This window comes from Bos mutus, chromosome 23, assembly GCF_027580195.1.
Source record: "Bos mutus isolate GX-2022 chromosome 23, NWIPB_WYAK_1.1, whole genome shotgun sequence".
Taxonomy (NCBI): domain Eukaryota; kingdom Metazoa; phylum Chordata; class Mammalia; order Artiodactyla; family Bovidae; genus Bos; species Bos mutus.
The window spans coordinates 17761665-17786672 of NC_091639.1; positions in this window are offsets into that span (position 1 = coordinate 17761665).

The following is a 25008-nucleotide window of genomic DNA, read 5'->3' on the forward strand; positions in this document are numbered from 1 at the left end:
AGGTTGGAGCAGGCTGGTCAGGAGTCCAGGCAGCCTCCAGCTACCCTGGAACATAATCAGTCCCCGTTTATCTGCATTTACAAAATAGCTGCGCGGCAGTGTGCCTTTGAGTGAGCATTCATGAGGCTTCCAAAGAACACTCCTTTCTTTGTCTCACTACAGGGGAAAAAAAAATCTCATCGAAACTTGGTCTTGCCAAGTGTCACAATTCCCCCTCTTTGTATGCCCTGCAATGTAAAGTCAGATCAAGATACACTTCACCCATAGCTGACAATGCCTGGGTCCCTGTGTCTCCTCCAGACACTGTGATCTTTGCCTGTTGAGTAGAGCTTCTGCTGGACTAAGCCCGGCTTAACTGCTAACAAGAACACTCATATCATACTTGCAAAAAAAAAAAGAAAAAAAAATTATCCCAAATGTATCTGGACAAGCAAAACATGTTGAAACATGGGGTAAATAGTGAAGACTTTAAAAATACTTTCTCTGAAATAAAATTCTATAATTTCCCTCTCTCTCCTTCTCTTTCTTTATCCTATAAATACAAAGAGTATAAATTAGGTTGAGGGAGATGACAGATGGTCTCAGAGAGAAAATGTGTACAATGGTTGCTTTGTTTTCGTTTGCCCAAACAAGATGAGAGACTCTCACACCACAGCATGAGAAGGGCAGGTACGGTTGCTGAAGAATGATTTACAATATTCTAATAAGCTTCTTTGGGATTGAAAATAGATGGCTGTGCATGGAATCACCATATCTCTGCTCTTAATACTGAAGAATGAGCAAAAACACCTTCTCCAGCAACTGGCTTGGAGAGTATATCTGACTAAGTTACCACTTTAACAAAGAAAGAAAGAAAATGAAGTTGCTCAGTCATGTCCTACTCTTTGCAACCCTATGGACTGTAGTCTACCAGGCTCCTCAGTCCATGGAATTTTCCAGGCAAGAGTACTGGAGTGGGTTGCCATTTCCTTCTCCAGAGGATCTTCCTGACTCAGGGATTGAACCCGGGTCTCCTGCACTGCAGGCAGACGCTTTACTATCTGAGCCACCAGGGAAGCCCCAAGTTACCACTTTACCAAGTTTAAAATCACAGAAAAGCACATGACTATGTATGTATGAATAACAATATATGAAATTAGTCCAATAGGATAATTCTCATAAGTAGGTGAGACAATAAGTCTAATATAGGTATAGTTCAGTGACAGACATGTCAAATTTGGGACTAACGTACTGAATGCAATCATTATTGAAAATTTTTATCAAGTTTCCTCTATGGGTGACACTGGGTTAAACTCGGGGAAAAATAAGAAAACAGCCTTTGCCATTAAGGAAGTCACAGTTGAATGTGGGAGAAAGACAAAGATTGTGATGATTCACCATATCCAGTTGGTCTTCAAGTAACATGAGCTTGAACGTGCAGATCCACTTTTATGCCTATTTTTTATGAAAACAAATACTACAGTACTACACAACCTCTGGTTGGTTTAGTCCCTCGATGCTGAACCCTACGTCCAGAGGAACCATGAGTACAAAGGCCAACTATAAGCTATACTCTAATTTTCAACTGTGTGGAGTGTAGGTGCCTCAACCTTCCCTCTCCCTCCCCCTGCAGATGCTCAAGAGATAGCTGTAATGTTGTTATTGTCAATGACAAGGTAAGTCTCTGAATGCTCAGGGGACCTAAAGAGACACTGGGAATGCCAATCTCAAGCAGAAAGGCAAGCAAGCGGTTGTTATTTCCAAATATTTCTAAGAGGATGTTGCAGGTCAGCAAAATCTTGAGAAATGCCTTAACTGGAGTTAGGTAGATGGAGAAGGGATTCAATGGGAGTGAATATGATTAGCAAAAGGAGCTTGAGCAAAGGGATGAAGGCAGAAAGAGAAGGCTAGAAGGTACACAGAAGGGACCAGAGATTGGAAGAAGAATGTACAAGATTTTCTTTGCTATCCTAAAAAGTTTGGAACCTTATGGAGAGCTACTCAGAGAATTTACACAAGAGAAGGATGCAACTATTACTGTTTCAGAAAACAATTCCATTGACAATACCAACAACTCAAACTGGCTAGCTGATGGTTTAATTCACTGAGAAAGAAAACTAAAAAGAGACTACTTCCTAGGGGATGAGGAAGTGGAAGCAAACTGATGCTAAATTCAGTTTGGGTTTATGTTGTGTTTAAGTACTCAGAGGACTGATTAGTAGAGTTGGAAAGATAGAATTTGAGCATAAAAGAGAGATTAAAATGTGAGAAAGAGTTGAGATCATGAAGCATTGCATCACAGCATATACAGTCTCAACACATTATTTCCAGTCTTCTCCTATTAGAAGAGAAATCCATGAGATCAAGGACTTTGCTTATTTATTTCTGGATTCTCAGCATCTAGAACCATGCCTGTATCATGGTGGGTACTCAGGGAATGATTCTGAATTGTAGTTGAAGAAGATGGATCTGGCTAAGATCACATCTTATGTGGAGTGGAAATAAATGAGGTCACAGAATGGAATTCTAAATCAAACACTGGGTGAGCACCAATAGTTAGGAGATGATGTTATAAAGACCAGTGAAAGAGATTGTGGAAAACTGTTTTAAATGTCATGCAGCATCAAGAAGGAATTTATTAATGACTTTCTAAAGAGGCCCAGTGTGGCTCTCGTGCATAGAGTCAGAGTGCCGAAGATTGAGGAATTAAATGAGGTGAGAGTATCATTACTATATTCAGACACATGATATGGAGAAGGGGTGAGCAATGACTGCTCAGATGTCTTGGGTCAAGGAAGAATTTCATGTCTACCTATTTGCATTTATATTGGGAGCTGTATCGTTATGGTTAAGGACTTAATAGTGAAGAAGGGATTAAAGATAGGATAGAGTGTCCCTAGAAGAAGAAGATCCTTAGGGGATTTAAGAACAGGTCTGTCTCATTGCTGGCTGTATCCTGAGTTCTCTGCAAGCACTGGCTACATAGAGAACACTCTATTAATCTTTATTAATTAAGTGGGGTATACTACCAAATGAGATAATGATGAAAGAAGAGAATGTATGAGGGTCAGGATCAGGAAGTAGATAGAATAGTAGCTTTTGAATAAGAAGGGGGTCATCTGTCTCTTTGTCTTATTTCTTCCAGATGATCATGACTTGACCACTGCATACATTTGTTCTTTATTTCTGGATATTAAGGGCTTCCCTGGAAACTCAGTTGGTAAAGAATCCACCTGCAATGCAGGAGACCCCAGTTCAATTCCTGGGTTGAAAAGATCTTCTGGAGAAGGGTTAGGCTACCCACTCCAGTATTCTTGGGCTTCCCTGGTGGCTCAATTGGTAAAGAATCTGCCCACAATGCAAGAGACCTAGATTCGATCCTTGAGTTGGGAAAATCTCCTGGAGAAGGGAACGGCTACCGACTCCAGTATTCTGACCTAGACAATTCCCATGGATCACAAAGAGCCAGACACAACTGAGACTTTCATATCATAAGGGGTTAATTGCTTTTTGAGCCTTGATTTCTCCTTCTCCTAAACTCATGCCTTTTATGTTCTTTCTTTATACAATATCAGACTTGAGGTGGATACACATCTGTTTCTACTTTCCCTCTCCTCCAGCTTAGTTTCTTCAATTCCACTTGGCCCCAGCAGGTTTTGTATCACTCATTCCATTTTACTTACATGTGAATATCCTCAGCTCCAGCAAGACAAACTCACCCAGAGTTTGCTGGCTTCCCTATTCCACTTCTGAACATCAAATGGATTATCTGAGATTTCTAGGCAACCTTTCACTTTATTTTGCAATCAGACCTGCTCCCTGTCTCTTGTAAACACATGTGAAAGCCTCACCGTCCTTTATGAAGTTATCAAAGACTCCTCACACAACACTCACTCAATGGCATAACTCACCTGCTGTTTTTATGAGTGGATTAACTTCAAATTGTTTTTCCATGGAGATGCACAGGACTATGACATTTACTAGCAGACATACTCTTCAAGGGCACACCTGGGAATGCTGATCATTTTTTGAACACATGCTATAACTTCTCCTTTTCTCTCCCACTCATAATGGATGTGAATAAGAACTATGCTAGGGAGATAACCCTAAATTATCTCTAATTAAATAATTTCCTAATAAGCTTCAACACATTAGTAACAAATACTTTTGAAAATTCATACCAGCATTCCAGGCTCTGTGAGTAGATTGGTGTACAACTAAGGCAGATTTAAGTATTTTAAAGGGTAGACAACTTTACTGGGCATGGCTGTAGACTAAACCCTAAACCCTGCCCAACTCTCTTACCTATTTCAATTTCTAGCAATGAGATAATTTTGAATTAATTCAGCACTAATCTTGTAAGTAAGTCAAAGCTTATGCCTTGTTTCTGACTGAAGTACAGTGTGGATAATGTTGTTTTACATTACAGACATTATACTAGTTATCTATTATTGTGTAATAAGTTACATGAAGACATAAACATTTGCATCAAAATTTTTTTCAATTGTCTTGCTCAGTTTCTGTGTATCAGGAGGAATACATCCAGAAACAGCTCAAGGTTTTAGCTGAGTTTTAGTTCAACTGTCGGAGAAGGCAATGGCACCCCACTCCAGCACTCTTGCCCGGAAAATCCCACGGATGGAGGAGCCTGGTAGGCTGCAGTCCATGGGGTCGCAAAGAGTCAGACACGACTAAGCAACTTCACTTTCACTTTTCACTTTCATGCATTGGAGAAGGAAATGGCAACCCACTCCAGCGTTCTTGCCTGGAGAAACCCAGGATGGGGGAGCCTGGTGGCTGCCGTCTATGGGGTCTCACAGAGTCGGACACGACTGAAGCGACTTAGCAGCAGCAGTTCAGCTGTCAGCTGGGGCTGTGGCCACCTAAAGGGTGGACAGGTGCTGAAGGTGTGCTTCCAAGTGGCTCACTCACTCCCAGGACTGATGAGTTGGTGCTTGTCAGTAGTAAGAGGTCTCAGTTCCTCACAGTCTGGACCTCCCCTAGCAGATGGCTGGAGTTCCTAAAAAGGTGAGTGGTACATGAGGGAAAGGCAGAAGCCTTGATGTTTTTTTGACGTTTAGCCTGAGGTCACATCTCATCGCTTCTGCAGTATCTTACTGGTTACCCAGACTGGCCTCACTTGATGTGGAAAAGGATTCCACAAAGGCATCAATACCAGGACCTAAAACTTGTCAGAGGTCCTCATGACCATCAGGAAAATTCAGAGTTTTATAGCATTGATATAAGAGAGAATACGTATATAGAGGTATCCCTGTGTTTCAGTATTTTTAGACTAAGTGTTCATTTATCTACTTTTCTTACTGGGATTTCCCTCCTAACAAAGGTGCCTTGCTTTTTAAACTGTTTCACTTTCATAATACTTACCTTAGTGCATTTCATTTCAGTTCAGTCTCTCAGTCATGTCCAAATCTTTGCTACCCCATGAACCGCAGCACACAACTCCTGGAGTCCACCCAAACCCGTGTCCGTTGACATTAGTGCATTTACTATAATTAAACTCAGTAAAGACCTATATGTACTGGACTGAGTAGCCTATCCCTTTTCCAGGGGATCTTCTCAACCCAGGGATTGAACCAGGGTCTCCTGCACTGAAGGCAGATTCTTTACCAGCTGAGCTACCAGGAGGCCACATATATGTATCTATATCTATATCTATATCTATATCTATATCTATATCTATATATAGAGAGAGATAAGCTTATTTTTTAGGTTTAATTTTAAGTATTTTAGAGAGAACTCAACATCCAGATTGGTTTTCATTTCAGCCAAGTCAGTAGGCTGTATTTATTCCAAATGCCCATGCATGATTTCAAGGGCATAATGGATATTGCAGAGACTTTAGTCCTCCTCCAAAACCCCTGCTGGGATGAGGAGAGCAGATGTGTAGTCCTAACATGAGGGACCGTGTGGTATTTCTGGATTAGATGTTCATTAAGGGAAAGTGGTGTAGATGAGCTGTATCCTCAGGAGTTACCACTAATGTTTTCCAGACCCACAGGAATCTCCTCCACTTGTTTTTTTCCACTAACCTTAAGAAACTTCAAAACAGTCCTGGGAAGTCTGAGATAGTTCTGAATCTCATCGATGGAGAGATTTTGGTCATCTAATTTTCTAAGTGACTTGAAGCAGAAGAATGGCCCCACAAAACCTTGTTCAAACAGCAAAACCTTGTTTGAACAGCAAAACCTTGTCCTAACACCTTGCTATGTGTGTTCATGTGTCCTGAAAACAGACAAGTAATCCAGAAGAATGGCTGCAAGCACACCGGAGCTCAGCATTACCCTCACCCCCTTCCCACTACAGCGACATTGTACTTAAACAGGCTAGCAAGGACTTGGAGTCAAGGGGAGAGTGATTTAATGCATCCATGTCTCTGTCGTCTCTTCACCTTATAAAAGTAGAAAGATGATGGCTCACGTGTCTTGCAGAACTCTGGGGACAAATGTCTAATAAAAATCCAAGCAAAAGCACTCTAAATACAAAACAGTTCTGTATGAAACATGCTGTGCGACATGATGATACAGTCTAAGGAACTTAAATGCTTTTAAGACAATTAGTAGATTTTGGCAATGTCCTTGATGGCATTAAGACCTGAGTAACCATGTCTTCAAGAAATATGTTACATAGTTGACTCAGGTGCAAGACTCTTCCAACATATCAGGATCCACCTTATCGCTTTTTCTATGGCAGGAAAAATGTTGTTTGATTGAGTTGGGTTGCATGGCACCAATGCCAAGGAAACACAGTGAGTCAGGGAAAAAAAAAAAAAAAAACAGACCAGTGTAAGAATTTAGTTCAATATCAGTGTACTCTGTCTACTTGATTTCTTCTAAATTCTGTTTTGTGAAATTGGATTTACCTAGTAGAGAAGACTGCTGCTGCTGCTGCTAAGTCGCTTCAGTTGTGTCCAACTCTGTGCGACCCCATAGATGGCAGCCCACCAGGCTCCCCCGTCCCTGGGATTCTCCAGGCAAGAACACTGGAATGGGTTGCCATTTCCTTCTCCAGTGCATGAAAGTGAAAAGTGAAAGTGAAGTTGCTCAGTCGTGTCTGACTCCTAGTGACCCCATGGACTGCAGCCCACCAGGCCCCTCCATCCATGGGATTTTCCAAGCAAGAGTACTGGAGTGGGTTGCCATTGCCTTCTCAGAGTAGAGAAGACTACTGGCTCTCAACTAGAATGTTTTCTAAAGTCTTCTGTATACAAGGTGACTCTTGAGTGACTTACTCATGCACCTTTATCTTCCAGGGAGATTTATTGAGTGAAGCTATCAAAACAATTTCTATTGAGGAAGTAGGATAGAAGTGGGAGTCTATAATCATATTTGATTTTGTAACCTTATATCCCTTTCCTATAAATACAGTTTTTGACAAAACATTTTTACCAAATTGAAATTTATTTCATTCTGAAAGGTTTGAAGAAGATTAGGAAAATGGGAAAGAATTGTGTTAAATCTTCTACAATAAAAGGAAATTGTTTGAGAAGTAGCCCAGTAACATAGAAGGACATCAGAACTGGAATCCCTATTTTATTAACTATTAACTGTGCAAAATGGACAAGTGGCTTATCATTTTATTTCCATTAATAAGAAAAATGGGACATAAATATTAACACCTACTCTGGTACAAGGATTAAATGAGATAACTTTGGGTCTCTGTTTTGAGCATTTTGAGGTCAGCAGTGGATTAGAGCTATTTAAAAAATACATGGGCCTACCTAAATGTGGTATTGAAATTTCTCAGAGTTATATTGTGTGGTATTTATAGCTAGATAAGAATGTATTTTAAATTGATCCTTGATCATATTTTCATTCTTTTAGACTTGTTATACCTCATTGTCTCTGCGATAATAACTATAATTATATTCATTCCTCATTATAAAGCTGCTCCTTTTTCTTTCCTGACATTCTGCCCTCATTGACTAATAACAGTGAAACTATCCTAGAGGTTATTTATAAAATTCAGGAGAATGCAAAGGAATGTAATATGCAGTCTGCATTATATGCATTATTCTAGTTTTCTTATCTACAAAATAAATTTGCAAAATTTAAGAGTTGTAACACAAGCTAAGTCCCTGTTTCTACATGTTCGCTTCTAAGGCTCAAGTCAAAACTCTCCTAATTTTGACCAATGCCTCATCATCATCTGTCTTTAAAACATCCAGGGAAATTTTACCATTCCTCTTCTCTCTTTCCTCCCCTTAATATTTTCAGCTCTTACTGGAATAGAGTTTTAATCCCTTCCCCGTCATTTTCTTCTCATGCCTGGAGTCCTTAGTAGAGGTTTTAGATGGAAAACATTCCATTCACAGTCTAACTTTGCATAGTTAAAATTACATTTTTCTTTAAAGGGAGAAGTGTTGAATATTATTCAGACTTTTAGGGCTTTAGGGAGTGAACTTTTAGAAAAAGCGATTTTTCATATTTGCTTATAGATAAATAACCATGTGTCAATAGCGATCCTCTATATGTCATTTATCTTTCTCTAACGCATTGTCTGTGAAAGATGATTTTGTTTCCTGACACGTTTTCAAGTGAATGATTTTATAAGAATCCTCCTGTATTCCTGCATTATTTTACCAAATTGCACATCAGTTTGGCATTTTCTCTCTTATAATCTTAACCTTTCTTTTATTTGAAGTAATTCTCCAGTTCAGGTAAAACTATTAACTTTGGTTACTTTAATTACTTCAAAAGGAACGAAATTCTAATGCACCATAGTTTTTTCTATATCTCTTACAGACTTTCCTTAGCTAACACCACCTCCCCCCTCCTACTCCATGGTCCCTAGCTTGTCGAATGTACTTATAGCATTCCTTCTTAGTCTGTATTGTAATTTTCAGTCTGTATTGTATTCTTTTTCTAATCTGTTTTCCATAGCAACCGTGAATTCTTCGAGGAACTGAACTCTCATTTTATTCAACTCTATTTCTAGCACACAGCATTGTGAGTGGTTCTATTTAGTGCAATAGTTCCCCATATTTGGCTAAAACCAGTCCCAAGGGGCAGTCAGACCTTACCCTATGAACTCATCCATTCAAGTCAAACCACACATAAACACATTATATTCCTGTATACATAGCAGCCTGAGCTCTCTCCAAGGAGCCAACACAAATACCATCCAGTCTCTTCATCCAGTTCAAAGAGAGGGGCCTCTATGTAGCATAGGGAACTCTACTTAATGCACTGTGGTGACCTTGAATGGGAAGAAAGCCCCAAATGGAGGGGACATATGTATATGTCTGGCTGATTCATTTTCCTGTAAAGCAGGGCTTCCCAGATGGCTCAATGATAAAAGAAACTGCCTGACAATGCAGGAGATGCAGGTTCAATCCCTGGGCTGGGAAGATCCCCTGGAGAAGGAAATGGCAACCCACTCCAGTAATCTTGCTTGGGAAATTCCATGGACAGAGGAACCTGGAGGGCTACAGTCCATGGAGCTGCAAAGAGTCGAACATGACTTAGCGACACACAGCAGCAAGAGCATGTGGCACACACAGCAGCAAGAGCATGCAGAAACCATTACAACACTGTAAAGCACCTATACTCAAAAATAAATTAAAAAAAAAAAAAAGAACAGGTCACTAATTGAGCCAAATAAGGAGAAAGGGGCCAGAAATGGGAATTCACTGGTAGTCTTTATTATAGACTGCTTTGATCAAGTATGCTACATTGAAAACCTTTCATGATCAAAACACTATACTAGCTGCTGAATCAAAATTTTATATATGGCAATTCAATTATCTGTAGAGACTAGGAACAAGTAAACAAACAAAACTAATCATGGCATTGCTTTTTAAATCATTTCTCAAAAGAAATGCCAGGGTTATTGGTCTTTACCCTCAGAAGAACTAGATATACTTGATCAAGTTTCAATTATCTGTTGAATTAGGATGATTGGCTTGCTCAATTGTTTTATTTTTAATTTTTTTCAATAAAAAATAAATGTGAATTTTTATGAAGTAAAAAAGGGGTAAGGTCATTTCACTAACCATGGAATGATCACTACATCACCCATTCAACTGCTGCTGTCTAAAATATAGGAATTAAAGAAACAACATTAAAATTAATACCTTTCTATGAACACTTTGAAATAACACAATTATATGAAGTAGCCTAAAGATAATTTGTATGTGGTTTTTGCTTCCCTTCTCTTTCCACTGGCTCCTCATAATATCTGTATAAAAATGAAAGTTTGCAAAATGTAGCAAAAGATGGCCCTCAGCAGTGAATATTTTAAGGTTTATCTTCTCTGAGCTCTTTGAGGCTAAGTAAACATGGTTAGCAATGGAACAGTTCTAAGCTTACATTTGACTCAAACCTAGGCTTAAACCAAATAGCAAAATCAGCTAAACAATAGCAGGGTCAGAAAAAATGATTATAGAGTCATTTGACACCTCTCTAGGAAAGCAATGTCTATTAGCCCAAGTCCATCACTTAGGACTTTTCTAAGGATAACATGAAACACCAAACATCTCCATCTGAATTTTCAGTCTGTTTCTCATTTAAGACAAAATGTAAAAAGGACTCCAGTACTGACTCAAAGCTATGGTTTTTCCAGTAGTCATGTACAGATGTGAGAGTTGGACCATAAAAAAGGCTGAGTGCTGAAGAACTGATGTTTTTGAACTGTGGTGCTGGAGAATACTCTTGAGAGTCCCTTGGACAGCAAGGAAATCAAACCAGTCAATCCTAAAGGAAATCAACTCTGAATATTCATTGGAAGGACTGATGGTGAAACTGAAGCTCCAATACTTTGGCCACCTGATGTGAAGAACTGACTCAAAGAGACCCTGATGCTGGGAAAGATTGAGGGCAACAGAAGGGGGCAGTAGAGGATGAGATGGTTAGATAGGATCACTGACTCAGTGGACATGAGTTTGAGCAAACCCCAGGAGATAGTGAAGGACAGAGAAGCCTGGCATGCTGCAGTTTCTGGAGTCAAAAAGAGTCAAACACAGCTTAGTGACTGAACAACAGTTGACTCAAGAAGCTACTTAGTTACTTTGGATGATGATATTGGCCTTTTATACAAACCAAAAAAAAAAAAAAAAAATTTGTCACTGCCTTTGTTTACTGCTGCTACTGCTAAGTCACTTCAGTCGTGTCCGACTCTGTGCGACCCCATAGACGGCAGCCCACCAGGCTCCCCTGTCCCTGGATTCTCCAGGCAAGAACACTGGAGTGGGTTGCCATTTCCTTCTCCAATGCATGAAAGTGAAAAGTGAAAGTGAAATCGCTCAGTCGTGTTAGACCCTCAGCGACCCCATGGACTGCAGCCTTCCAGGCTCCTCCATCCATGGGATTTTCCAGGCAAGAGTACTGGAGTAGGGTGCCATTGCCTTCTCTGTGCCTTTGTTTACTTAGATGTAAAAAATAATTCGTTTCATATAATTTTGTAATTTCTTGATAGCATAATTGGGGAAAATATACATTGAAATATATTGAATATATATATTGAATATAATATAATATATATAATAATAAATCATATTGAATATAATTTTCAATAGCACAAAGTTCTAAGGACTTTGAAAACAAAAATAAATTAATCTAGTAATTAATGCTTTATCTTACTCTATAAAAAAAAAAACTAATGAAAATGGAAATGGAGGGAGCCTATGACAGAAACATTCTGAAAAAATATTCAGAATCAAAAAGTTGAAAAATGAAGGTAAAAGTAGGGGCAGTCCTAACATGGCAGAGGAATAGGACGGGGAGACCACTTTCTCCCCCACAAATTCATCAAAAGATCATTTGAATGCTGAGCAATTCATTCTCTTCAAAAGGAGGCAGAACAAAATATAAAAGACAAAAAGAGAGACAAAAGAGTTAGGGATGGAGACCCGTCCCAGGGAGGGAGTCCTAAAGGAGGAGAAGTTTGCAAACACCAGGAAACCCTCTCACTGGTGGGTCTGTGGGGAGTTTTTAAATCTCAGAGGGCAACATAACGGGGGGTGGAAGTGGGGTGGGGTGTGAAAAAAACACAGAATACACGCCTAAACTGCAATTCCCAGTGGCAAAGTAGCCCAGATGCTCATCCGCACCAGCAAGCAAGGGCTGAACAGGGAGGTGCAGGTTGCATGCTTAGGGTAATGACCAGGCCTGAATGCCCTGAGGACAATCTGAGGAAACTAACATGAGATAGCAACCCAAACTGTGGTATAGCCAGAGAAAAGAAAAAAGAGAGAGAGAGAGAACTTTCCCATGAAAATCTCTTACCTAAGGCACAGCCCAGAGAAGGCAATGGCACCCCACTCCAGTACTCTTGCCTGGAAAATCCCATGGACAGAGGAGCCTGGTAGGCTGCAGTCCATGGAGTTGCTAAGAGTCGGACACGACTGAGCGACTTCACTTTCACTTTTTGCTTTCATGCATTGGAGAAGGAAATGGCAACCCACTCCAGTGTTCTTGCCTGGAGAGTCCCAGGGACAGGGGAGGCTGGTGGACTACTGTCTATGGGGTGGCACAGAGTCAGACACGACTGAAGCGACTTAGCAGCAGCAGCAGCAAGGCACAGCCCGGCCTGCTCACAGAACAAAGGATTGAGCAATACCAGAGGAGAATGAGCTGGCTGGGAACCGGCCCATCCCCCCATGGAGGCAGAGAGGCAGGTGGGCAGCACCCAGAGCCAGAAGGTGAGAGGCAATCTTGGCCCCAGAGATGGCATCCTCCACCAAACTGGGAGCAGGCTCCCAGTTGCTAACCAAGCCTTCCTGGGATCCTGGACAGTTGACATCTGCCAGGAGGGTCACAGCCAGAGATCAGCTCCCCAGAGGAGACACACGGCACACCTGAGACAGTGCTCTCATGGTCCACCCAGGTAACTGAGCTGCTGGGACCAGGGAGGTGATTAAGATGTGCTGCCCACCTGGGATAGTGCACTCACCAAGCACCTGATCACCTGAGCTGCTCAGACCTGGGAAGGGCACAAAACACAGGCCCAATTGAGTCTGTGCCTTTGTGGAGAACCCGAGAACCCAAACCTGAGCAGCTTAGAACTGGGAAGTGCACAAAACCCAGGGCCTACTTTGGACAGTTCCCCTGCAGAGCAACCTGGAGCCTGAGCAGTGTAGACCAGGAAAGCACACATGCCGTGAGCTGGGGCAAACCCAGTGTGGTCCATACACTGTGAGCCCTCCCACACACACACCAGTGATATTTGTTTGCAGTGTTCCTCCCTCCCCACAGCACAACTGAACAGGTAACTTAAATTAGTGACCACCTTCACCCCCTTGTGTCAGGGCAGAAATTAGACACTGAAGAGACTTGCAAACAGAGGAAGCGTCTATACATGAAAACCCTAAAGACACCATCAGAAAATTACTAGAGCTAATCAATGAATATAGAAAATTTGCAGGGTATAAAATTAACACAGAGAAATTCCTTACATTCCTATCCATTAACAATGAAAAAACATAAAGAGAAATTAAGGAAACAATTCCATTCACCATTGCAATGAAAAGAATAAAATATTTAGGAATAAATCTGGGAAATAGATGGGGAAACAGTGGAAACAGTGTCAGACTTTATTTTTGGGGGCTCCAAAATCACTGCCAATGGTGATTGCAGCCATGAAATTAAAAAACGCTTACTCCTTGGAAGGAAAGTTATGACCAACATAGATAGCATATTAAAAAGCAGAGACATTACTTTGCCAACAGAAGTCTGTCTAGTCAAGGCTATGGTTTTTCCAGTGGTCACGTATGGATGTGAGAGTTGGACTATAAAGAAAGCTGAGCACCGAAGAATTGATGCTTTTGAACTGTGGTGTTGGAGAAGACTCTTGAGAGTCCCTTGGACTGCAAGGAGATCCAACCAGTCCATTCTAAAGGAGATCAGTCCTGGGTGTTCATTGGAAGGACTTATGCTGAAGCTGAAACTCCAATACTCTGGCCACCTCATGTGAAGTGTTGACTCATTGGAAAAGACTCTGATGCTGGGAGGGATTGGGGGCAGGAGGAGAAGGAGATGACAGAGGATGAGACGGCTGGATGCCATCACCGACTAGATGGACATGAGTTTGGGTAAACTCTGGGAGTTGGTGATGGACAGGGAGGTCTGGCATGCTGCGATTCATGGGGTTGCAAAGAGTCAGAAAAACCTGAGCTACTGAACTGAACTGAACTGAACTGAAAGAAATAAAAGACCTATACATAGAAAACTATAAAACATTGATAAAAGAAATCAAAGATGACACAAATAGATGGAGAATCATACCATGTTCATGGATCAGAAGAATCAATATAGCAAAAATGAGTATACTACCCAAAGCAATCTATAGATTCAATGCAATCCCTATCAAGCTACCAATGGTATTTTTCAGAGAACTAGAACAAATAATTTCACAATTTGTATGGAGATACAAAAGACCTCGAATAGTCAAAGCAATTTTGAGAAAGAAGAATAGAACTGGAGGAATCAACCTGCCTGACTTCAGACTATACTACAAAGCTACAGTCATCAAGACAGTATGGTACTGGCACAAAGACAGATATATAGATCAATGGAACAAAATAGGAATCCCAGAGATAAATCCACACACCTATGGACACCTTATTTTTGACAAAGGAGGCAAAAATACGCAATGGAGAAAAGAAAAATTCTTTAACAAGTGGTGCTGGGAAAACTGGTCAACCACTTGTAAAAGAATGAAACTAGAACACTTTCTAACACCATACACAAAAATAAACTCAAAATGGATTAAAAATCTAAATGTAAGACCAGAAACTATAAAACTCCTGGAAGAAAACATAGGCAAAACACTCTCTGACATAAATCACAGCAGGATCCTCTATGACCCACCTCCCAGAGTAATGGAAATAAAAGCTAAAATAAACAAATGGGACCTAATTAAATGTAAAAGCTTTTTCACAATGAAGGAAACTCTAAGCAAGATGAAAAGACAGCCTTCAGAATGGGAGAAAATAATAGCAAATGAAGCAACTGACAAAGAATTAATCTAAAAATATACAAGCAACTCCTGCAGCTCAATTCCAGAAAAATAAACAACCCAATAAAAAATTGGGCCAAAGAACTAAACAGACATTTCTCCAAAGAAGACATACAGATGGCTAACAAACACATGAAAAGATGCTCAACATCACTCATTATCAGAGAAATGCAAATTAAGAACAACAATGAGGTACCATCTCACTCCAGTCAGAATGGCTGCTATCAAAAAGTCTACAAACAATAAATGTTGGAGAGGGTGCAGAAAAAAGGGATCCCTCTTCCTCTGTTGGTGGGAATGCAAACGAGTACAGCCACTATGGAGATTCCTTACAAAACTGGAAATAGAACTGCCATATGATCCAGCATTCCCATTGCAGGGCGTACACACCAAGGAAACCAGAATTGAAAGAGACACGTGTACCCCAATGTTCATCACAGCACTGTTTACAATAACTTGAACATGGAAGCAATCTATATGCCCATCAGCAGACAAATGGATAAGAAAGCTGCAGTACATATATACAATGCAATATTACTCAGCTATTAAAAAGAATGCATTTGCATCAGTTCTAATGAGGTGGATGAAACTGGAACCTATTATACAGAGTGAAGTAAGTCAGAAAGAAAAACACTGATACAGTATATTAATGCATATATATGGAATTTAGAAAGATGGTAATGATGACGCTATATGTGAGACAATAAAATGGACACACATGTAAATAACAGACTTTTGGACTCTGTGCGAGAAGGCAAGGGTGGGATGATTTGAGAGAATAGCATTGAAACATGTATATTATCATATGTGAAATAGATTGCCAGTACAGGCTTGATGCATGAGACAGGGTGCTCAGGGCTGGTGCACTGGGATGACCCTGAGGGATGGGCAACAAATGTACACCCATGGCTGATTCATGTCAATGTATGGCAAAAACCACTACAATATTGTAAAGGAATTAGCCTTCAATTAAAACAAATTTATTAATTTTTTAAAAATTCTAAAAAAAAATGGAAATAAAAGTAAAAAATTATATACCCAGGAATTATGTTCATGAAACATCACAGCATCAAAATTGGGTCTGCACTTTGCAGCAGCCAGTGAAAAGAAAAAAAAAAATAATGTATTCAGTTGGTGCACTTAAGTGAATTATTTCATTCAAAATGAAAGAAAGAAAGAAAGCAGTTTTTTCAGTCCTAAAGTATGTGGATTCTTTACCAGCTGAGCCACAAGGGAAGCCCAGGAATACTGGAGTTGGTAGCCTATCTTCCCAACCCAGAAATCGAACAGGGGTCCCCTGCATTGCAGGTGGATTCTTTACCAACTGAGCTATCAGGGAAGCCCACTCTGGAACTGACAACTGGAAGAAATTACTCCCATGGATGTACATGTAGGAGGGTTGGAGTAGGTCTTTGGAAACTTCTTTTGAAACACGTCATCTTAAGTTTTCCATGACCTTTCCTTTTAATGTTTCGTGATTATGTTTATAATGTCTATAACGTCCTGTGCAGGGCTGTGTTTAGTCGCTCAGTCATGTCCAACTTTTTGTGACCCCATGGACTGTAGCTCACCAGGCTCTTCTGTCCATGGGGATTCTCCAGGTAAAAAACTGGAGTGGGTAGCCTATCCCTCTTCCAGAGGATCTTCCCAACCCACTCTCCCACATTGCAGGTGGATTCTTTACCATCTGAGTCACCAGGGAAGCCCTTATAGTGCCCTATAATCCATGTATTTAACAACCAGCAGTTATATATATAATAAGTGTTCAGTGTCAAGGGAGAAACAGTGAATGACACACTGTCCCCACCCTCATGGTGCTCACAGACTAGCAGAGACATGGAAATATAGGCAATTAAGTCTGATGATGAGAGAAGCCAATCAAAGAGGGCAAAGCAAGAAAGTAGGTGATAGGAAGCGTCTTCTAAGCCACTAATCAAAACCTGCAAAGGGACTGAGAGGACAAAGTCATGGCCATTCCAGGAATTGCAAGTTTGCAGAGGTGGGCATGGAGAATAGATAGTGAGAAGACTACAGACATGAGCAGGTAATATGATTATGAAAGACCTTGTAAACCATGTTTAGGAATCTGGCTTTAGTCATGAGGACAGTAGGCCAAAGTGAAATTCAGTGAAAGTGAATGTGACTTATGAAAACATTAAAACAAAAAACCAATCAAGCAAACCTGAAACATCACCACAACAACACTGACCTCCAAGCATGCCATTATGATGACTTTTAATAAAAACAAAAATGCTTCTAAAGTGCTGAGGGACAGGGGAATGTAAAGTCTGTTCCATGCAATAAGATATCCTATCATCAACCTTAACTGAGCCATTGGTTCCTACTCCGGAAGAGACTGGATTGCAAGGGACACAGCCAGTTCTCTTGCAGTCTTGAGTGCCTCACAACAGATACAAACTCTACCAACCTAGCAAAGGTCACACGTCTGGCATGGCTGCTTATATCAGCAACAGCGGTAAAAATACCCCAAAGCCAAGAGCATCTGTTTGTCTTCAGGACTTGTGGTGAAGTCAGATGCTTCATGTTCTCTGCCTTCCAGGGGAGGAAGACAGTTCTCTGCTATCAACATTAAAACAACAGCTTTTCAAATGCTCTGCAAGTTCCTTGTCACAGCTATGCTCTAAATGAACTAAAGAGAGAGCTTTGCTTCCCTCAGAAGATGTGGACTGAGAAACAACTCTGTGTGTCAGTAGAAAGCAAAATGCAGGTCTTCTAAATGTAAACATTCACCTTTTCCAACCAGGCACCCAGGTCTCCTTGACATGGCAGCCCCACCCCAGCCCAGATACATCCACCCATGAGAGAAAATTCTTTCTTGGAGAATTGGAATTTAATTTCTTTACCCTTTGAAAAATTAAAATAAAGAATAACAGTCAATAATATTGTCAGAAATGGCAATTAAGCTTTGCCTTGAGTGGCTGATGAGGCTACTTCCAATATCAGGCATGAACTAGTAATATCCTTGCCTGTATCTAAATGCATTGTTATAATTATTAACCATAAAGCAAATGGGGTGTATTAAGGTGGAAACAGTTTTAATTATTTAATATGGTAGAACAACACAGCCTTGCTGTTACCATTTCTGCAAATTCACATCTAGCATCAAATAGGTGGTACATACATAACTTGCTACCTCTCTGCACAGACTGTAATTTTAAAGTCTGGAAAACCATATAATTATCACTTCAAGTGAAGAGGGCTTCTGAGTGTAACTGCTATCAAGGACGTGTTCAAATGAAAGTAAATACATACTGAGGGACCAGAGAGAGGACTGTGAAGTGTTGGGCGATGGAACTATGTCAGGGATTTCAACACTTGAATCATTCACTGGTGATCTATTTTGGTAGCTTTCTTTTCTTTTATAGGCACTGTTTCAGAAGAGTCTTAATTCCTCTTTTGGCTGATAAAGTTTGGGGAAAGAGTCATCTTTAATAAGATGGCTGTATGTACTAAAGAGAACAGTGAATAGAACAGAAACACTGAACTTTGAAACCAGAAAGCATGGTTCAAATCCAACCACAGTCTTCTTGATTACCATATACATCACCAAGCTTGAGAATCTCTCTCCAGGTCAGTGGACTTACAAAATACAGTCTGTCCCACAGACACGTGAAATTAAACTATTTGGCTCATGTAAAAGAACTGCAAATAACAAAGCTATGCATATTCATCTTAGAAAAGGCAAACCTAGAGGATGTCATTGTCCTCCATCCTCTGCCAGGTATGTCAAAAAGAAATTAGGATTTGATTTATTGCTCTTCATTACTCCAGTGGGCAAACTATCTCCAAGATGTAAAAGATGCTGAGAAGCAAAATTTGCCTCAAAATAAGATTGTTTTTATGTTTTAATTTGAGTCTGGGATAACCATTTGTCATAAATGTTTTCTAAAGAACTTTTCTGTGGGAAGTTGCATAGAATACCTGGAAGGCCTCTTCTAATTCTATACAATCCAAAATTGTGTAGAATGGAGAGCAGACAAAGAAAAGGGCTTAGTGTTCAAAGTGTATTAGTAGATTGAAGTTTGTTTCATTGCAAAGGGTCTTTGAAGGATAATAGCCTGACTTTCACCCTTTGTACCTCTGCTCCCTCCTCCCACTACACACCCTGCTAATGGTTTCCAGTGGCAGAAATCCAAGATACAGTAATCCTGTTTGTTTGATGACTAAACATCCTTTTATGCCTGGAGGATCAACTCTAAGAGTCAAACAAACTAAATTAGTGTCTAATGCCGAAACCAGAGCACTCTCTGGACTTTAAAGAGTGGCCCAGATCACCATTATTCCCAGCTTGATTGGTGTCTCCCTGGAGGAAAAAAATCACTTTGTTTCATTTTAGTTCATTATGAGAAACTTTGGGGATGTAAGTGACCAAAAGGGCACTGAATTTAAAATGCGTGTTGAGGTTCTTGGGTAGCATGAATCCACTATGAGTGTCCATAGAGGCCATGAACTGACATATGTTTCTGGCTTCCTGAAAGCAAATATTTTGATTTGACTTGCTTTACATTTGGAGTAAGTGAAGTTGAAACAAAGATGAAAGTGTAAGCTGTTTGGAAAGAAGGAACTAAGTCAGATCTAATTTTACCTAATGTAAATTAGCTCTCTAGGGAGAACAGTTCAGTGTTATTTATTTGTCCTGCTCATGGCCTAGAGAGAACTTGTGCTGGCCAAGACAACATTATTGCATGAACTCTCCTTTATACTATATGAAAATCTTTGATTCATTCAGATTGCTGTCCCTCCAGACCTAGATGAGACAACCTTCTCTCTAGAAAAATATCTTTGCAGGGAAAGACTGACTGACCTTAAAAGAGATTCCATTGCTGCTGTTTATTATGGAAATAATAGCAGACTCATTGGTTGTCTGTGGGTCTAGTAGAACAAAATGTACACTAGAATCAAAGAAGAGAGGATGAAAGGAAGCCAAAGACAGATAATTTTTGCTTCAGTATCTGCTTCACAATACAGTTTCAGGCAGACTTGCATGATGCAATCCTAATACAGAGAGTAATGATTTATGAAGTGGCAGCTTGTGGAGTATAATCACTTTCCCTACTCTTAGAAAGAAAGTGACATTGCTCAGTCATGTCCAACTCTTTGAGACCCCATGGACTGTAGCCTGCCAGGTTCCTCCATCCATGGGATTTTCCAGGCAAGAATACTAGAGTGAGTTGCTGTTTCCTTCTCCAGGGGATCTCCCCAACCCAAGAATCAAACCTGGGTCTCTTGCACTGCAGGCAGACTCTACCATCTGAGCCACCAGGGAAGCCCTGAACTACTCTTAGGTGCTTTGCACATTCTAGAAAATGTAACACCAACTGACTTTTTAACTAATGAAGACCATGTAGACAGGAATAAGAGTATCACAGCTATTAGTATAATAAGATCAATATTCAAGAAAAACTTGTATTTCAGATATCAGACTTTAATTGTTATTCTTATTAATATGGATTCACCAATATTTAAAAAGTATCCTAGATCATTTCTTGCTACATTCTCAGAACTTTATCACTATTAAACATGGGGACTCCAATTGAACCAATGACTCTAAATTAATTGAAATTTGTATTGAAATGGTGCTTAATAATCAACTTCTGAGTCTCTTGCCAAGAATAAAGCATGACCAGGAAGTCCCATTTTTTATCACAGGTAGCCCCAAATATCACATCCTGCCAACATTATGTCATATATTATGCATGGAATATATTTTCTTTCAATAACCTGAACTCTCACTCTGCTATGAACCATCTTTACCACTCTAGAAATTCACATAGCACCCAAAACAAAGAAAGTCTGTTCTGTCTCCTTTTATGCTGATCTGAATAATTCGTTCATTTTATAAACGAGAGGAGAGGTAAAAATTAAATCAGAATAATTTATCTAAGCATCATGCTATGCTATGCTAAGTCACTTCAGTCATTTCCGACTCTGTGCGACCCCATAGACGGCAGCCCACCAGGCTCCCCCTTCCCTGGGATTCTCCAGGCAAGAACACTGGAGTGGGTTGCCATTTCCTTCTCCGATGCATGAAAGTGAAAAGTGAAAGTGAAGTCGCTCAGTCATGTCTGACTTGTAGGGACCCCATGGATTGTAGCCTAACAGGCTCCTCCGTCCATGGGATTTTCATATTCACCCATAATACATGGCTTGTCAAATTACAACTCAATATTTGTCTTTAATTGAGAAGAAAGTATACATATGTCATATTACCAGATCCAGTTACTCATTCTTGTTGTTTTCTATATCCCCATCCATTTTAGGAAAAATGCTATTCTCTATTCATTCTAATATTAGATTAATTGGATAAATGTGAAAAACTTACTAAAAATTCTGCTCTAACTGGGAGATTGAGATAGGGAAGTTATAGAAGGATGGAGTGCAAAAGAGAAGAACTGAAATTCTGAGGAATGTTTTTCTCTCTAAACTGTAGCAAATATTTATTCTAAGTATGTAAGATCAATAAATAATTATGAATGTCATTTGACTATCTCCACTTGCAATAGAAGCCAAACTCTGAATTACATCAGTCTCTTTCTCTGTTTAGGTATCTTCTCTACTATCTTACATGAAGCTTGGGCAAATACGGGTATGTTTGGTTGAAAAAGACCAGATATCCATTCAAATTCTGAAGTTAATGGAACCATAAACTACTATTTTCCTTAACTTTAAAAACACTTTTTAAAATAACTTATTTTAAAAAGTAATGTTTCTCCTAGTGTAGCCTTCTTGATTCTCCTTCTTAAGTAATATAAAATTTGAACCTGTTAAGTACATGTTAGTTAATTTTAACCACCAGTTGGGATTCAGATATTGAGTTTCCAATAAGTGATTCCTTATGTTCATATGCAACCTGCAATGCTGTTTCAATTTTGGTTATTGCACAACCCTGTTATTGTGTATTTGGATAGCTGAAAAGTCCAAAAATCTTTTAGATGATCAACCAAATTAGGAGAGGGTTTTTAAACTATGACTTGACATTTCAAAGTATAATGTAAGAACACAATAATCATAACTATTCAAATTATCTTCAATAAGGAATACTGAATATAAACAGAGAATTTAAGAAATTTAAGAACATGTATAGCAAAGACATGATGCCTAAAAAACAATCTATTCATTTTTAGAGACATAAGAATAAAATCATATTTCTTCCTTACCTAAGATGGCTAAATGCAGTTGAAGTAAAAAGATATTTAGAGTTGTTCATCATATTAAAAACAAAACAAAAAACCCTCATTCTGAAATGTGACCAGTCTCCCATGCTTTACTTGGAGAAGGTTTCTGACAAAGTAAGTTACTCAGGCCAATAAGTCAAACTGTTGCCCAGGCTCTGAAGAAATATTGGTATGCCATAATAAAGAGATGAGAGCCTGATTTGTTTCTTTTCCTTAATCAGCTTGATTAATCTAAAGACAGGTGGTGTTGCCAATAAGGAATTGCTTAAAACAGGTGCTCAAAAAAATATCTTTTTTTTGTTGTGGCTTGTGGCATGTGGGATCTTAGTTCACCAACCAGGGACTGAACTGCACCTGCTTGTGGAAGTGAGGAGTCTTAGCCACTGGACCGCCAGGGAATTCCCTGTCTTGTTTTTTAAAAGAAGGACACTCAGCAAGGGCAGATATTTTCGCTGGATTCCTATTCATGTGCTATGCTATTGAGCCCCATTACCCATCCTGTCTCCTTTCCAGGCCAGACATTTCCTGACCCTATGAGAGGAGGAAAGCAGAGAGGAGTAGAGGTGGAAAGAAAGAGTCATTTGTATAGACAGACAGATGCTTTTGAGAAAAGGCAGAAGAAAAGTGTATGAATTTCACTTTCCAGGGCAGGTCCTGAGAGATGGCATGCACTTCTAGCGAGTAAGTAAATGACTGATGGTAAAAAATCACAAGGCAGTTGTCATTTGTAAGGGAAACAGAAGAAAAGGGGAGAGAAACTTTCAATATTGTCATGCTCTGAACATTCCACAATTTCAAAAACTTCTTTATTTTGAAATTACCTTTTAAACTGTTGAGCTGTGTTTCTTGAATGTGGTACAGAGATTAAAATAACAGAATATCATTTATTAGCATTACAATTGTAAAAGAAGACCCTGATAATGTCTGTATTTTAGTAAATTCAAAGTTCATTTGTTACATGGCACAGCACTTATTTTTAGAATGCTTTGTATTGTGCATTATGTAATTGATTTTCTTTCAAAAGTTTATGTTTCGTTTTTTAATAACTTGAACAACACCTTGTACATTATGTTCAATAATTATATATAATGCTACTCCATATTTTAACATTTTTTTTACAAGAAAGCTAAAAAAAGTATCGACCTTAGCAAGTCTTCTTTATTTCTACTAAAAACTCCAAAAATAACTTAAATCAGCTTCATCCATTTATATAAAATAAAAAATAAAGACATTTCTTGTTTTTTTTTGTTCTTCATCCAAGGATTTGTATTTTGTCAAAACAATTTAAGAAAAACACACACACACCCAATAATGTATCTTTCATCATTTTACAAAATATATATCAGATCAAATTAAATTTAATAAGCAGGCATATATTGTATGTATCAATACGTATGCAACAATGTTCTGGATATTGTTATGGTTATAGGAAATATGCACTTTCAGCAAATATTATATTTTTAAAAAAGAATACCACTTAAAAGGAGAAGTTATATGATACCTTATATTTTATATAAGCTCTATTATTTGTGGTTTGTTAAAAGTGTCAAGACTATGAACTGAATGAGTATGCTGCTGCTGCTGCTAAGTCGCTTCAGTCATGTCCGACTCTGTGCGACCCCATAGACGGAAGCCCACCAGGCTCCCCCATCCCTGAGATTCTCCAGGCAAGAACACCGGAGTGGGTTGCCACTGCCCTCTCCAATGCAGGAAAGTGAAAAGTGAAAGCGAAGTCGCTGAGTCCTGTCCGACTCTTAGGGACCCCATGGACTGCGGCCCACCAGGCTCCTCCATCCATGGGACTCTCCAGGCAAGAGTACTGGAGTGGGGTGCCATTGCCTGAATACATATATATAAACAGACATATTCAATTATGTATATTATATTTATTACATATGTGCAAGATACATAGTCTTGTGTATCTTGAATACACAAAATACACTAAAAATCTTAAAAACATTTTTATATAAGATAAATATATGATGTTAACATAATATTAAAAATAATACTTTCGAAAAGCCTTTAAATAAAATATTTGTAAAAATCTGCACTGCAAAACTGTTATTAGTTTACCAGGTGCTCATCTACATAAATTAGGATAAAACAAATGTCTTAATCTGACATGTTTATTTCATTCAAGCAGGTCTAATAATTGAGCTGTGAAAACTTAAAAGCTTAAAACCATTTGGTTTATTTTCTGTTCTTTAAAATTTGACACTGTCCTTCATCTGAATGAAAGTTCTATTGAAATCACATTTCTTTTAAAATGTCCTGGCATCTTAGAAGGGTGTTTCACAAGAAAGTTTTTGATTGCTGTACTTTTCTAGTATTGGCAACTATATAAACAGTACTCTCTGTGATTGAAATTAATTAAGCCATAACTGTCCTTCAGTTTTCATGTTTTGGTAAAGTCACAGAAAAAAATACCTTGGAGATTTCCTTAGACATGAGTTTGTGTTTCTCGCCATTTTAAGTATCTGAAGTTAAAAGAACAAAATACAAAGGAAATCAAGGGTGACTGCAGAAGTAAACTAAAAAAAACAATAAAATGTGAGTTTAAATGATACCTGAATCTGTTGATAAATAGTGAAAATATCAATCATCTATCTTTTTGTGTAATGCTGCATATTGGTAAGTCTGTTTCAAAGTAGAGTGACACTCATTATCAGAGAAACGCAAATCAAAACCACAGTGAGGTACCATTTCACGCCAGTCAGAATGGCTGCTATCCAAAAGTCTACAAGCAATAAATGCTGGAGAGCGTGTGGAGAAAAGGAAACCCTCTTACACTGTTGGTGGGAATGCAATCTAGTACAGCCACTATGGAGAACAGTGTGGAGATTCCTTAAAAAACTGGAAA